At 45.3% G+C, this 17,274-nt stretch overlaps 1 protein-coding gene across 1 annotated transcript in view; it reads right to left on the bottom strand.

Annotated features, from left to right (window-relative positions):
• Nucleotides 1-17,274, bottom strand: part of cdc40 (cell division cycle 40 homolog (S. cerevisiae)) — a 243,394-nt gene that overhangs the window by 30,273 nt on the left and 195,847 nt on the right. The window lies entirely within an intron of this gene.

Below are 17,274 nucleotides of genomic sequence, written 5' to 3'. Positions count from 1 at the left end.
ATATATAATACAATTTCAGTAATATTGCTGCATCTCCCTGAATTTCAAATAAACGAACAAGACTGAATTCACAGCTATGGGCATCCAACTAAAGTCAGAAGAATATTGCACTATTGTGGCACCTTAAAAATGTAGACATTTAAAAAGTAATGGAATTGAAGGCGGTGGGGGGAGGAAGAGAGACAAAGTTTAACTTTCATAAACCTTTTGTCAGAATAGGGAAAGTTAGAGGTGTAACAGGTTTTACACAAGTACAGAGGCAGCGAAACGGGGAAACAGCGCAAAGAGTAAGATAGGTCTGTGAGAGCGGAAGACGGAAAAGATTAATTACAAAAGGGGCGTTGGTGCACAATAAAAGGGGTTGGTATTGGGACAAGCAAAGAAAAAAATTATGAATCTAAAGCATGAATCTAAAGAATCTAAATGGCGAAAGCAGAATCTTTACCACCAGCTCCCGTTTGAAAAATGGAGGCAATCTCAAATAGTTCAACAATGTGAGGCTGTAAAGTGCAGAATTGAAAGATGAGACGTTGTTTCTCAAACTTCATTTTAATAGTGTAGGAGGCCAAGGACAAATAGGGAGTGAAGAATTAAAAAGACAAGTGGCCTGAAACTCAAGATTATGCTTAAGGACTGAATGGAGGTGTTCCGCAGAGCAATAACCCAATCTGTGTTTGGCTTCCACAGCGTAGAAAAGACCACATCCCCACCAGCGAATACAGCATGATTATGGTACGAATAAGACCATAAGATATACAAGTAGAATTAGGTCATTCAGCCCATCGAGTCTGCTCAGCCATTCTCATGGCTGATATTTTGCTCATCCCCATTCTCCTGCCTTCTCCCCATAACCCCTGATCCTCTTATTAATCAAGAACCTATCTATCTCTGTCTTAAAGACACTTAGTGACTTGGCCTCCACAGCCTTCTGCAGCAATGAGTTCCACAGATTCACCACCCTCAGCGGACAAAATTCCTCCTCATCTCTGCTTCAGTCTGTGAGACTGTCTTGGGTTCTAGTTTCTCCTAATCGTGGAAACATCCTCTCCACGTCCATTCTTTCCAGTCCTCTCAGTATTCTGTAAGTTTCAATAAGATCCCCCTCATCCTCCTAAACTCCTTCAAGTACGAACAATGCAACCCGCCCCCTCTGCCCATCTGCCTGCCTTTTGATAGGACACATCTCCATGGATATTTAGATCCCTGCACTGACGACCTTGCAGCCACGTCTCTGTGACACCCACATCGTACCCACCAATTTCAATGTGCGCAACAGGCTCATAACTGTTTCGTACACTGTATGCAGTTAGGTACAACACTCAGTCCTGTGTTGACCACCCTCCCCCCCCTTCTTATAGTTGTCCCCTTTTTTCTGTGCTTGAAGTTAGATTGCTGCCACTTTCTATATTCTCTGTTCTATCCCGTGTTCTGGAAACTTTACTAACCGGCCTACTTACTCCAGCTCCTGAGTTGGATGTTCGTATGTATGTTCGTATACTAAATTGAAAGTAGTACAAGCAAATAGCTATTTTGTCTGGAAGGCATTATTTAGGGTTCTGTTCTAATGAAGGGTAATTGATCTGAAATGTTAACTCTGTCTCTCTCTCCACTAGACCTACCAGACTTGCTGATTATTTCCAGAATTTTCTGTTTTGACTTCAGATTTATAGCAATGGCAGCATTTGACTTGATTTATTGTCACATGTACTGAAGTACAGTGAAATATTTTTCTGCGGTCGAGGGAACGTACACAGTAGACAAAAAGAATAATCAACAGAGAACATTGACAAATGGTACAAACAATGATTGGTTACAGTGCAGAACAAGGGGCCAAACAAAGCAAATACATGAGTAGAGCAGCATAGGGCGTCGTGAATAGTGTTCTTATAGGGAACAGATCAGTCTGAGGGGGAGTCGTTGCGGAGTCTAGTAACTGTGGGGAAGAAGCTGTCCCTATGTCTGGACGTGGGGGGTCTTCAGACTTCTGTACCTTCTGCCTGATGGAAGGGTCTGGAAGAAGGCAATGCCTGGGTGGGAGGGGTCTCTGATAATGCTGTCTGCCTTTCTAAGGCAGCGGAAGGTGCATATAGAATCAATGTGGGGGTGACTAGCTTGTGTGATGCACTGGGCTGAGTATAAAAGCTGGGCATTTCACTCTATTCTGGTTCTAGGGAGGCGAAGGGGTGAAAGAAGTATGGAAAATGGAATGGACAGTTGAGGGCTTTGTGATCCACGGTAGGGGGAAATCCTCAGTTGAGGAAAATGGATGACATAGTGGAAGTACTGGTATGGAAGGTGGTGACATCATCAGAAGGGGTGCGGCATAGAAACTGGTAGGATGGAATACTGACCGTATGTATGCGGGTGTGAGAGAGTGAAGTCAAGGTAGCTGATGGAGTCAGTGAGCTTATGGCAGATATGGATCAACAGCCTAGCCCCAGAAATACTGATAAAGAAGTCAAGGAAAAAGAGTCATATTTGGAACATGTGAAGGTCAGAATAGGGTAGAAATTGGAAGGAAGGTTCAGGATGAAAGCAGGAAACAGCACCCATACAGTCATCAACGTGATGGATGAATGAGGGAGGGAACCTGGTTAGGACCAGGACAAAGAACATGCCATACATCCCAGAAAAGGCATGCACTTTTGTTTTTCTGTCCATAGGGGTTGCCATGGAAATAGTTTCAACAGATCACTCTTCACCATTTCCCCATCTCCAGCTTTCCAAATGCATCTTTCTCTCATCTCCACTTTCAGTATTCCAAAGCGCCCATTCTCTCCACAGCATCACCCCAACACACCTTCCAAGCCCATGGCAAGGTCCCAAGCAAGCACAGTGTTGGATTATCTGACCTTTCTCTTCTTCCCTGCCCAAAAGTCCAGTGCCCCAAACAATACTTCCAAGTGAAAAAGCTTCCAGTGTGCTTTTTTCCATTAGTATGCTGCATTGGGGATGCTGTAAACATTGGGTATGACCCTTCAAGCGTGACCCTGAGACTCTGGTCGCATGTCAGTTTAATTTTCTGCCCCACTCCCACTCTGTCTGAGTTTCCCCACAATGCTGCAATGAAACTCAATGGGCGTTTGAGTGATGAAATGAGTTCTTTCTGTCCCGTCTGGTCTCAATCAAAAGGCTGAGTTCGGATTTAGAAATTCCTTTAGTTTATTTCAAACAGCTTGCAAGCTTACGCTCCCTCTGATGAAGCAGGAGACCCATGTCTCTTGAAACTCCCAGAGCGAGTGAGACAAAAGGAGGCAACACATGTGGTCTTTAGTTTACATTCATGCAGTATCAAGTTCCACATACACGAATACAAGATTCCGATAGGCCCTTTCCTTGACCTGGTCATATAATCTAACTGCCACTGATTCTGATAGGCTCATTACACATTCCTTTCCTTCCTCTGAGCCTCCCAGCATCCTTTGTGGCATCCTTTGTGCAAAGAGCCAGTCCTGATAGCCATCCCTCCCCCATCTCTTTGTTCACTCCCTGCAACCCGAATTAATGTCCATAATGCACTATTCTAACTGGTCATCCCAGTCTAATGCTCTTTTCTCTAGTTCAATTCCTCATGAGGAACAGTACCTCAACTTACGATTAGGTACTTCACAACCTCAACAATGACAACTGCACATCATAACGACTGCTCCATCATTTTCAGACAGAAGTTGTTCGTAATAATTCTGCTATTGTCATTTGTATCTCCTCTAGATCCACCTTTGTTTTGGTACTTGTCCCATTACCATCCTCTTACACCTTGTACTATCATCCCTTTTGTCATTTAATCTTTCCTCCCTTCAACTCTATCACAGATCTTCCCTTTTGCCTTTTCCTTCACCACATGAGCACCCTCCTTCACAGAAATAAACACAGAAAGTGCTGGAAATAGAGAGGGAAAAACAGTTAACATTTCAAGTGGAACATGGTTCTTCAGCGACATTTCAAGTGGAACATGGTTCTTCAGCGAATGCTATCTCTATTTCACTCTCTGCAGATGCCACCAAACTTGCAGAATATTTCCATCATTCTCTGTACACGTTTAAAACCTGTTACATCTCTAACTTTTTCCCATTCTGATTAAAGATTCATCAACCTGAAATGTTGACTTTGTTTCTCTCTCCAGAGTTGATGCCTGACCAGGAATAGTCCAATATTTCATTTTGTCTTCTACTTTAAACACAGGTTGCAAATTGCTCGCTAATGGTATCATCAGGAGTGGGAGGAAGGAAACAAAACTAACTTGTGATGGTTAAAGAGCCTAATGGAACAAGGAAGCTCGCCAGCTAGATCGCCATAGAATCTCAGAATTATACAATACAGAAGGCCATTCAGCCCATTGTGTTTGTGCTGGCTCTTTGAACCTACTCCTCTGCTCTTTCCCCATCGCCCTCCAAATATTTATCCAATTTCCATTTCAAAATTAATACTCAATCTGGATCCACCAACTACCCCTTCAAGACACGCATTTCAAATCATTAGAACTCACTGTGTATATCTTTTATTCCCTCATGTTGCCTCTGGTTCTTTTGCCATTTACCTTTAATCTGTGGCTTCTGGTTACTGACCCTTCTGCCACTGTAAACAGTTTCTCCTTAATTACTCTATCAAAACCCTTCGAGGTTTTGAACATATATATCAAAGCTCTCCCTCCATAGGTGTCTCTGCTTGAAGGAGTACAGGAACTATAACAATATCAAGGATACATTTGGGATGTTGAAACAATATGTGCCAGAATGTATTACAAAATGGTGTTAGAGGTAATGTCAAAATGTCAGTGATGTGCTACACAATATAATCAAGGAAACAGATACATGTGTCATTGACAAAGACATGTGATAAGTCATAGCAAATGAGAAAGATAATGATAGCAAAAAACTAGCAAAAGCAGAGCAGTCACATCAAGCTATGATTGAGGAGTTCTTTCTCAAGGACAAACTTTATTTGTTTAATGTTCTTTTCTGATTTTTGTAACCATTTTTTCACTATTACTGTTGCTTCTTCATGCCAGCTTGACTCAATTGGAGCACTTTTGCCCACTAAATGCAGCCATTTTAATAGCCTCACAAAACAGCCTGAACTTCTCATTGTTCATGGGTTGGCCTACTCCCACATAAGATACTGTTGTCAAGAAAATTTTCAACCTCTGAATCAAACACTTCATACCTTACTGACAAAAAAAACAAAAGTAAGTTTAAAACAGTCAATGATCTCTAGAACAAAAATAAATTTTCATTATACATTTACCTGAATTTTCTCGAAAAGGGTATTTTAACATATCTGGGCAACATGATTTGCCATTCTGACTGGTTGTATGACTTTGACCTACGTGAATATTGTCAAATAGTAAGCAATGTCCTAGAGACATGCAGGCAGCATTTACATGCAATTTATTTAGCAGGTAATATTAACTGTTTCAGGTGACAGAACTGCTTTGGTATCTGGGTCACAGCGGAACCAATAACAAGAAAAGAAGGCATGCGGAAACTGGGTTTATCAAATAGTTTTCAAACAGAAAATGCCTGCCAACTAGTTAAAGCTGACACATAATTTAAAATAATAATAATCTTTATTGTCACAAGTAGGCTTACATTAACACTGCAATATGTCACTGTAAAAATCCCCTAGCCGCCACCCCACGCGCCTGCTCGGGTACACTGAGGGAGAATTCAGAATGTCCAAATCACCTAACAAGCACGTCTTTCTGAACTTGTGGGAGGAAACCGGAGCACGCGGAGGAAACCCACGCACAGACGGGGAGAACGTGCAGACTCCGCACAGACAGTGACCCAGGCCGACAATTGAACCTGGGACCCCGGTGCTGTGAAGCAACGGTGCTAACCACTGTGCTACCGTGCCGCCCAAAGATCCATTTATAATTTTATTAGCCATGTCACTCTGAATCTCTTGTGCTCAAAGTATTTTAGAGCTATACATAATTTTCTGTGAACCATCTGTCTCCTTACAGCTCAACAGATACAGATCAACACCCAGGATTCTATATTTACTCACAATTACTAAAAACTATTCTCAGTGCAAGTGCTCTATTGTTAATTCTGTTTTTACACTTCATTAAACACAATTTACTTCTGAACATGATAAATACTTTCCCACTTTTGCCACCATATCTAAAGTACCACACACCGATCTTGGAATAACTTATTTTGTCATCATATTTTGTACAAAGATTTATACAGTCAGAGCAATATTGGTTCCTATATTGTTTAACTCCTGTTACTGTAATTACTCAAAGCAAAATGCATTTATTCTTTCCCATTCCCCACATCTCCATTAATAGAAACAAAATCTATTCTGAAGTTGGAACAGGCTAATACGGACGTGTCCAGGCACACATCCAACCATTTATTAAAAATATAACCCAAACTACAAGAGTGGTCCTTACTGACAGATTCTTTGCAGCTGTGGATACACACTATACAACCACTAGGCCAAGTCTACACAACTGCAGTCAGGTCTGCAAAATGGCACAAAGCAATATCCCCATGAGCTGCCAGAAAGATCCAACTTAAATCTTTGAAGGTCAGAAAACTTGAATTTTAAATACAGTCAACGTAGGCTTTGAAAGATACGATCTATTCTTGGCGCACTTATAACAAATTCATGTGAACTACATTAAGAGAAAAATGTCTTTCCTGTATGTTGAAGCTGTCTCCTACGCAAGTCAAGGATATTAGTTCCTTTTCATTTTCTTTAAATTTAGAGTACCCAATTCTTTTTTCAATTAAGGGGCAATTTGGCGTGGCCAATTCACCTACCCTGCATATCTCTTTGGGTTGTGGGGGTGAAACCCACGCAGACACAGGGAGGATATGCAAACTCTATACGGACAGTGACCCGGGCCGGGATCGAACCCGGGTCCTCAGCACCATGAGGCAGCAGTGCTAACCACTGCACCGCTGTGCTGCCCTAAGGATATTAGTTCTAACACCATGAAGCTTTGCATTTAACTGTAATGGAGTTGACAATAGATTTTGCATTAGAGGGATTGGACTTACAATAGGTGGCAACACACCTAGCACCAATCTACGGCAAAGGCTACAGTTCAAAAGTATAAATGCTTTGCACTGCATCTTAATAAGGAACAATTTAGGTCAAGATCAAAGGGTGTGATGTAATGGTCGCGCTGCGCCAGGCATGGATCCGTGTGAACCAGCCTGATCGTGGGAGGCGCCAAAATCGGGATCCGTGCCGGGTGCCAATTGGTTTCCGATTTAACTGGCCCACTCCTAGGCGGGATCCGGAACCTGCCAATGGATGTGACAAGAAACCAATTAAGGCCAATCTCCCTATCGTTAACAGGACAGACCCCTTATCTAACAGCTTCCTGTGATCTAACCTGTTCCCCAGCGAGCAGTCAGGCAGGCATCCTTCAAAATTGGGCATTCAGCCCAGGGGCACTGGAGATGCTGCCCCAGAGCTCCGGTGGGGGGGCTCAGCGCCTGCAGGTCCAAAAGGCCACACCTGTGTATACCCGTAACAGGGCAACTTCAGCTGTTGCCTGTCCTTCCCACCGAACACCTCCAGGACAGAGACCTGTCCGTGGTAAAATGGTGGCGACCTCTGGCTGCACAGCTGAAGGCTATCGCGAATAGGGGATAGGCATCATTAGTTTTACGAGCTGCAGGATGTGTTTGCTGTTTGCTCCTGCTGGTGGCTGCAGATGCCTGGAGGCTGCTGTTGCTGTTTCCTTCCTTTTCTGTAGCCGGAAAGCACAATGTTTTCTAAAATACATGGAGCATCAAGTGTATGGAATAAAAATTTTTGTATCAAAAATTACTTCAGCTGCAGTTCGACACCTCATGCGCTTTTGACAAATAAAGAGATGTAGGAAACATATTTGCAAGATATCAGTTATGTTTTTCCCAAAACTGCCTGGCTTCCTGAGTTCTTCCATCATTCTTTATCTTTCTTTCAGATTTACAGAAATTGCAGATTTTTCTTTCATTATGCACTTTTTTTTTGATAAACAATTTTATTAATATATTTTGGCACAATAAACAACAACAATCTAAAACAGTGTGCAACAAACAATCATTATAGTGCAAGGCAACCAACTCCCCATCTACAAGGACCAGCCTAACTCACCCCCCAACGATTAATTTTCCGTGAAGAAGTTGATAAATGGCTGCCACCTCCGGGCGAACCCTGACAGTGACCCTCTCGAAGCCCTAAGTGGCAGGCGTGGGAAGGATGGAATCTGTCTGTGTAGAAAGTCCCGCACCTGCAAGTACCTGAACTCATTCCCTCTCGCCAGCCCAAATTTCTCCTCTAACGCCCTCATGCTCGGGAAGCTACCTTCCAAGAACAAATCCCCGATCCTCTCAATCCCAGCCCTCCGCCATGCTTGGAACCCACCATCCATATTCCCCGGGGCAAATCGGTGATTGTCGCAAATTGGGGACCAAACAGATGCTCCCACTCCCCCCACGTGCCTTCTCCATTGGCCCCAGATCTGCAAAGTCGCCACCACTATCGGGCTGGTGGAGTACCGTGCCGGTGGGAGCGGCAGCGGCACCGTAACCAGGGCTGCCAGACTGGTGCCCCTGCACGAAGCGGCCTCCATTCGCCCCAAACCGACCCCGCACCCACCATCCACTTCCTTATCATAGTTATGTTGGCTGCCCAGTGGCAGTTACTAAAGTTTGGCAGCGCCAGCCCCCCCCCACCCCTCTCGGTTCCTCTCAAGCATCAATCTCTGCACCCGCGGGGACTTCCCCGCCCACATGAATCCCATAATCATTTTATTGACCTTCTTGAAAAAAGACCGCGGAATGAAAATGGGGAGACACTGGAAGACGAACAGGAATCTTGGGAGGATTGTCATTTTAACCGTCTGCACTCTCCCCGCTAGTGTCAGTGGGAGCGCATCCCACCTCCGGAACTCAGCCTTCATTTGCTCCACCAACGGAGATAAATTCAACTTGTGCAATCGGACCCAGTCCCGCGCCACCTGTATCCCCAAGTATCTAAAGCTGTCCCCTGCTAGCCTGATTGGCAGCCCCCTCAACCTACCCTCCTGGCCCCTCGCCTGGACTACAAACAACTCACTCTTTGCCAAGTTCAGCTTGTACCCCGAGAACCAGCCGAATTCCTTCAGGATCCCCATGATTTCATCCATCCCAGCCACTGGATCCGTGATGTATAAGAGCAGGTCGTCGGCATACAATGAAACTCTGTGTTCCACCCCCCCCCACACCCCCGTAGCAGCCCCTTCCAACCCCTAGAAGCTCTCAGGCAATTGCCAGCGGCTCTATTGCTAACGCAAACAGCAGCGGGGAGAGGGGACACCCCTGCCTTGTCCCACGGTACAGTCTGAAATAGTAAGATGTCGTCCGATTCGTCCTCACACTAGCCTCCGGAGCTTGGTACAGCAGTCTGACCCAGTCAATAAAGTCCTCCCCGAACCCAAATCGTCCCAGCACTTCCCATCGATAGTCCCACTCGAACCGGTCGAAAGCCTTCTCGGCATCCATTGCCACAACTACCTCTACCTCCCTACTCTCCGGGGGCATCATGATCACATTCAGCAGCCTTCTTCGGTTGGTCACCAGCTGTCTGCCCTTGACGAACCCGGTTTGCTCTTCCATAATGACGTCTGGCACACAGTCCTCAATCTTAGCCGGCAAGAGCTTGGCCAGTATTTTAGCATCTACGTTGAGCAGAGAGATCGGCCTATAGGACCCACATGCCTCTGGGTCTTTGTCCCGTTTTAATATCAAGGAGTTGGTGGCCTGTGACAACGTCGGGGGTAAATCCCCTCTGTCTCTTGCCTCATTAAAAACCCTAACCAGCACCAGCCCCACTATCTCGGAGAACTTTTTGTAAAACTCCACCAGATACCCATCCGGTCCCGGGGCTTTACCCGATTGCGTGGCCCTCAAGCCCCTCAATATTTCTTCGGTCCTGATCGGGACCCCCAACCCGTCTACCAATCCCTTGCCCACTTTTGGGAAGGTCAGTCCATCCAGAAAGCGCCTCATTCCCTTCAGCCCCGGGGGAGTTCCGAGGTGCAAAGCTTACTATAGAAGTCCCTGAACACCTTGTTCAGCCCTGCCGGATCCCCTACCAAGTTTCCCCCCCCTCCATCGACTACCTTCCCTATTTCCCTGGCCACCTCCCTCTTCCTCAGTTGCTGTGCCAGCATTCTACGGGCTTTCTCCCCGTGCTCGTAAATCGCACCCCTCACCCTCCTAAGCTGCTCCACAGCCTTACCTGTGGGCAACACCCCAAACTCACTCTGTAGCCTTCGTCGTTCCCTTAATAGCTCTGCTCTCGGGGTCTCCACATATCTCCTGTCTGTCTGTAAGATCTCCCTCACCAGTCGATCCATTTCTGCCCTGTCCGTCCTGTCCCTATGCGCTCCAATCAAAATCAGCTCCCCTCTCACCACTGCCTTCAGCGCCTCCCAAAGCGCCGCAGCTGAGACCTCCCCTGTGTCATTGGCCTGCAGGTAGTTTTGCATACATTTCCTCACCCTCTCACACACCGCCTCGTCCGCCAACAAACCGACCTCCAGCCTCCATTGAGGACGTGGAAACTTTCCTTGCAGACCAGCAGATCCACCCAGTGCGGGGCATGGTGCGAAACAGCGATCGCCGAATATTCTACGTTTGTCACCCCCGCCAGCAAATCCCTGCTCATGATGAAAAAATTAATTCTGGAATACACCTTATGGACATGTGAATAGAACGAAAACTCCCTCCCCGTCGGCCAACTAGCCCTCCATGGATCCCCCCCCCATTTGCTCCATAAACCCCCTCAGCTCTTTTGCCATTGCCTGCATCTCACCCGTTCTTGAACACGACCTGTCTAGGCCGGGGTCAAGGGCTGTGTTAAAATCTCCTCCCATAATCCCATAATCAGCCTGTGTGGGTCCAGGTCAGGTATCTTCCCCAGCAGTCTCTTAATAAACTCCACATCATCTCAATTTGGGTTATATACATTGACCAAGACTACCCTCATCCCCTCAAGCTTGCCACTCACCATGACAAATCTGCCTCCCCCATCCAAGATTGTGCTGCCCGCCTCAAATTGCAGCCGTTTGTTGACCAAAATCGCAACCCCCCTGGTTTTAGTGTCAATCCCCGAGTGGAAGACCTGGCTAATCCTGCCCTTCCTTAATCTGACCTGGTCCGCCACTTTCAGATGGGTCTCCTGAAGCATTATTACGTCCGGCTTCAGCGCCCTCAGATGCGTGAACATATGTGCCCTCTTTACCGGCCCGTTTAACCCTCTGACGTTCCAGGTGATCATAGAACATAGAACAATACAGCGCAGTACAGGCCCTTCGGCCCACGATGTTGCACCGAAACAAAAGCCATCTAACCTACACTATGCCATTATCATCCATATGTTTATCCAATAAACTTTTAAATGCCCTCAATGTTGGCGAGTTCACTACTGTAGCAGGTAGGGCATTCCACGGCCTCACTACTCTTTGCGTAAAGAACCTACCTCTGACCTCTGTCCTATATCTATTACCCCTCAGTTTAAAGTTATGTCCCCTCGTGCCAGCCATATCCATCCGCGGGAGAAGGCTCTCACTGTCCACCCTATCCAACCCCCTGATCATTTTGTATGCCTCTATTAAGTCTCCTCTTAACCTTCTTCTCTCCAACGAAAACAACCTCAAGTCCGTCAGCCTTTCCTCATAAGATTTTCCCTCCATACCAGGCAACATCCTGGTAAATCTCCTCTGCACCCGCTCCAAAGCCTCCACGTCCTTCCTATAATGCGGTGACCAGAACTGTACGCAATACTCCAAATGCGGCCGTACCAGAGTTCTGTACAGCTGCAACATGACCTCCCGACTCCGGAACTCAATCCCTCTACCAATAAATCAGCCTGGTTGAGGGGCACCGTGCCCCCCGCCGATCAGCCATCTCCTTTCTTGGGGCCGCCCCCAGCCCTGTGTCGCACTTCCCCCGGCCCACCTTCTGCAAGCCCCCATCTCCGACCTCCTCCATGATCCCGCACCTAAGTCCCTCCCTCATCAGCAGAACAACTACCCCCCCTTAGCAACAACACCCTGTAACCTAACCCCTGCCATAACCTAACTAAATACACCGCCCCCCCCCCCCCCCCCAAACCTGGCTTCCGTAGACCAGCTCACTCAGCTAGCCTGGTGACTCTCGACTCCGGCGCCAACAAGTCTTCCACCTATTGTTCCCTCTGACCCATCCTCCCCGCCCATCAACACCACTTCCTTAAACCAGCCATTCTCGAGCGATTGCTCTAAAAAGAAACAAACAAAACAAGAAACAAAGAAAACCCCAACGCTAGTGCAAATCGAATAAAACAGAATAAGTAATAGGCACTTCCAACCACCCCGATCCGAACACAAAAAGCCCTCAGTTCGGCACCAGCCCTTCTCTCTTGGTGAAGTCCATCGCATCCTTGGGCTCCTCAAAGTAATGGTGCCGTCCCTCGTGTGTGACCCACAGGCACGCCGGGTACAGCAGCCCAAACTTCACCTGCTTCTTAAACAGAATCTCCTTGACTTGCCTGTAGCCTGCCCTTTTTCTGGCCACCTCCACGCTCAGGTCCTGATAGATGCGCAAGACACTGTTATTCCAATGGCAGCTCCGCGTGCGCTTGGCCCACTGTAGCACCCGCTCCTTGTCCAGAAACCTGTGAAACCGGATCACCATCGCTCTTCATTATGCACTTTCTACAGATCAATTGATCTGCAAGTGCAGGATGATAAAACTGTGTAATTTCTCCTCGACTCTGAATGTGGATGAGAGCTCCAAGACATAAATTTTAAAAAAAAATTTAGAGTACCCAATTATTTTTTTTCCAATATAGGGACAATTTATTCTGGCCAGTCCACCTACCCTGCACATCTTTGGGTTGTGAGGGTGAAACTAACACAGACACGGGTAGAATGTGCAAACTCCACACAAACCCGGGTCCTCCGCGCCGTAGGCAGCAGTACTAATCACTGGGCCACTGTGCCGCCCCAGCTCCAGGTTATAAATTTAACATAATCAACATTATTCAATTCTGACCAACCGCACTACATTCCTTAGGTCCCTATAGGATTAGAGACATATCTTTCCCACTTATATGAAGAAAACACTACTGCTGATTTGCAACATTTATATTGTAAGGCTAATTTATCAACAATAGGGGAATTGTACACATGTAAACGTTGTACAATTGTCCAGAAGCATTGTTTGACCACCAAACATTGTGATATAAACTGGTTAAAAGGTTCAATCTAACAATCCAATCCTGTTAGAGCCTTAGGGAAGTTGTGCGGCTGCTCAAGCTTGCACCATGTTGATTATGAGGGTAAAATATATCTCAGAGTTCCTCAATCATGTTCACTGTTGGTGATTATTTGCCCAGTTTTAATCGCTTGATGTTTACTTTCTTCAGGATATTAAATAATTTTGACATTCTGGTTGTGAGCTTCCCTGCTATTGGTTTTAATAAAAATTAGAGAACACAATACTCCAGGTGTGGCCTCACTAACACCTTATACAATGGCAGCAGAACCTCCCTAGTCTTAAACTCCATCTCTCTAGCAATGAAGGACAAAATTCCATTTGCCTTCTTAATCACCTGCTGCACCTGAAAACCAACTTTCTGCGACTCATGCACTAGCACACCCAGGTCTCTCTGCACAGCAGCATGTTTTAATATTTTATCATTTAAATAATAATCCCTTTTGCTGTTATTCCTACCAAAATGGATAACCTCACATTTGTCAACATTGTATTCCATCTGCCAGACCCTAGCCCATTCACTTAGCCTATCCAAATCCCTCTGCAGACTTCCAGTATCCTCTGCACTTTTTGCGTTACCACTTATCTTAGTGTCGTCTGCAAACTTGGACACATTGCCCTTGGTCCCCAACTCCAAATCATCTATGTAAATTGTGAACAGTTGTGGGCCCAACACTGATCCCTGAGGGACACCACTAGCTACTGATTGCCAACCAGAGAAACACCCATTAATCCCCACTCTTTGCTTTCTATTAATTAACCAATCCTCGATCCATGCTACTACTTTCCCCTTAATGCCATGCATCTTTATCTTATGCAACAACCTTTTGTGTGGCACCTTGTCAAAGGCTTTCTGGAAATCCAGATATACCACATCCATTGGCTCCCCGTTATCTACCGCACTGTTAATGTCCTCAAAAAATTCCACTAAATTAGTTAGGCACGACCTGTCCTTTATGAACCCATGCTGCGTCTGTCCAATGGGACAATTTCCATCCAGATGCCTCGTTATTTCTTTCTTGATGATAGATTCCAGCAACTTCCCTACTACCGAAGTTAAGCTCACTGGCCTATAATTACCCGCTTTCTGCCTACCTCCTTTTTTAAACAGTGGTGTCACGTTTGCTAATTTCCAATCCGCCGGGACCACCCCAGAGTCTAGTGAATTTTGGTAAATTATCACTAGTGCATTTGCAATTTCCCTAGCCATCTCTTTTAGCACTCTGGGATGCATTCCATCAGGGCCAGGAGACTTGTCTACCTTTAGCCCCATTAGCTTGCCCATCACTACCTCCTTGGTGATAACAATCCTCTCAAGGTCCTCACCTGTCATAGCCTCATTTCCATCAGTTACTAGCATGTTATTTGTGTCTTCCACTGTGAAGACCGACCCAAAAAACCTGTTCAGTTCCTCAGCCATTTCCTCATCTCCCATTGCTAAATCTCCCTTCTCATCCTCTAAAGGACCAATATTTACCTTAGCCACTCTTTTTTGTTTTATGTATTTGTAGAAACTTTTACTATCTGTTTTTATATTCTGAGCAAGTTTACTCTCATAATCTATCTTACTCTTCTTTATAGCTTTTTTAGTAGCTTTCTGTTGCCCCCTAAAGATTTCCCAGTCCTCTCGTCTCCCACTGATCTTTGCTACTTTGTATGTTTTTTCCTTCAATTTGATACTCGCCCTTATTTCCTTAGATATCCACGGTCGATTTTCCCTCTTTTTACCGCCCTTCCTTTTTGTTGGTATAAACCTTTGCTGAGCACTGTGAAAAATCACTTGGAAGGTTCTCCACTGTTTCTCAACTGTTTCACTATAAAGTCTTTGCTCCCAATCTACCTTAGCTAGTTCTTCTCTCATCCCATTGTAATCTCCTTTGTTTAAGCACAAAACACTAGTGCTTGATTTTACCTTCTCACCCTCCATCTGTATTTTAAATTCCACCATATTGTGATCGCTCCTTCCGAGAGGATCCCTAACTATGAGATCCTGAATCAATCCTGTCTCATTACACAGGACCAGATCTAGGACCGCTTGTTGCCTCGTAGGTTCCATTACATACTGTTCTAGGAAACTATCGCGGATACATTCTATAAACTCCTCCTCAAGGCTGCCTTGACCGACCTGGTTAAACCAATCGACATGTAGATTAAAATCCCCCATGATAACTGCTGTACCATTTATACATGCATCTGTTTGCTTGAGGGATGCCAATTATGAGCAGAGGCTCTCTCATTTGGTGATCATTTCAAGTTACATAATTGCTTATTTCTGCATTATTCATTCACAGCATTACATTTTAAAGACTTGGCTTATGTTCAAACTCAGTCAGAGGAAAGAAGTTCAATTCTGATCACCATAGGAAAATTGAAGTCACCGAGTCATCCTTGCTGCTTCTTGAACATTCCTACTACGTTCACGTCCATTTCATGATGGGATGCCAAAAATGGATAGCATCGTAAACCTGGCTTTACCAGTCAGACAGATTTATTGGATTCCGATATAATTTACCAAGATTCATTAGTTGCAGCCCATAATTACCTCAACAACAACCACATGAAATTCATAACATACAATTTGGATGAATTGTCAATCATTATATTACAATGTATATATTTTTCTGCAGATATCAATGTGATTTCAAAGGAAACATATTCATTACACCTAGCAGGGCACTCACAAACCTTAATGTAATTAACACTTCTCAAAAGGTTGTACTGCACTTCCCAGCTGTTGAGGATAATATGCAGGTGACACTGCTAACAGCCTCAGTCTGAATGTGGAGTGCGGTTTGCACATTAGGGGCAGGTTTTCGTTCCCATTTCCTGACGCTGCGGTTGGGATGAAGTGTGGGTCAGGTACCCGCAAATGCCGGCAGGAAGACCTTGGAAGAGATTTTGATGGCGGTGGCCAATCAAGTGGTTGCATCTCACAGCCTCAATAAATTAATGAGAGCAAGTAGGTTCCCAAATCTGGAGGGCCAATAGTAGGCAAAACAGCACTGAAAGGTCAGCAGTCCCATCAGAGGGAGATGGCTTCCTGGGCCACAAATTGGGTCTAAGAAGAGCCAATGGACAGAAAGGGGAAAGCCCCCTACAGTAACAGGCACTATAGCAGCTATGCTGGGTTTTTTGTACCAATATCTGGCAGCCGACCACCATGTTATGGGTAGTTTCCTGACTCAATGGGTATCCAGTTCTCATGCTGGAAAATCCAGAGCGTCAGGAGGGGTGACTTTTATTTAACCCTCAAGGGGCTTATTTGGTTATCAGCCATGGATGATTGGATAGTCAGACCCACTGCCACCTGCAGAATACTGTGGAGGCGATGGTGATGTGTCCTGACCTAATGGAATTTCCCTTTCCTTTTCAGCTCCTGTTGCAAGACCCACCTCCTTGAAAATTCTGCCCCAGATTGCTTATAGCAGGAAATCTCAGTAGTGTATGCCTCTTGACCAGCTGAAAGCCTCACAGATCCATTTTTGTTGAGGGCGGTGTGGTGAAGCGCTGGCTCAAGTAATTGTTGTTCAAGTTTGTTGGCTGCTTAAAATTAACCTAGTGGCCCATTTTATTCAGGTTAGCAAACTCCGACAGATACCATCTGGAATTTCAGTGTGTTTACTTATATAAGAGTGGTGGGGGAAGGGATAACATGGATGAATTTTAAATCTCTTTCCTTTTAAGGAAGTCAGGCAGCAAAACCTTGCACCTTTCCAGATTGTGCCAATTGTACTGTTATGAAAATAAGATGCTGCATTTTCTAATGGAAATAGCTGTGCATGAAGAAAAACACTGCCATCATTAAAACACTACCGTGTGCCTTTTCACTGTGGAAAATGTTGCTATGCTGCAGAAGGCTAGCAATAACCCTGACAGATCCATCAATTCATTGGGTTGGGGGAGAAGCTGGTGTGTCATTATGATGCCATTGAGGCATTCCTTTCAGTCATAAGGTAACAATCATCTTTGAATCAGTAAGAAAGAACAGCACTCTTCTAAATAAGTACAACTTCTCAGCTGCCCA

The sequence above is a fragment of the Scyliorhinus torazame genome, chromosome 4, assembly GCF_047496885.1.
Source record: "Scyliorhinus torazame isolate Kashiwa2021f chromosome 4, sScyTor2.1, whole genome shotgun sequence".
In the NCBI taxonomy this organism is placed as follows: Eukaryota; Metazoa; Chordata; class Chondrichthyes; order Carcharhiniformes; family Scyliorhinidae; genus Scyliorhinus; species Scyliorhinus torazame.
This window is presented reverse-complemented; position numbering and strand designations above follow the sequence as displayed.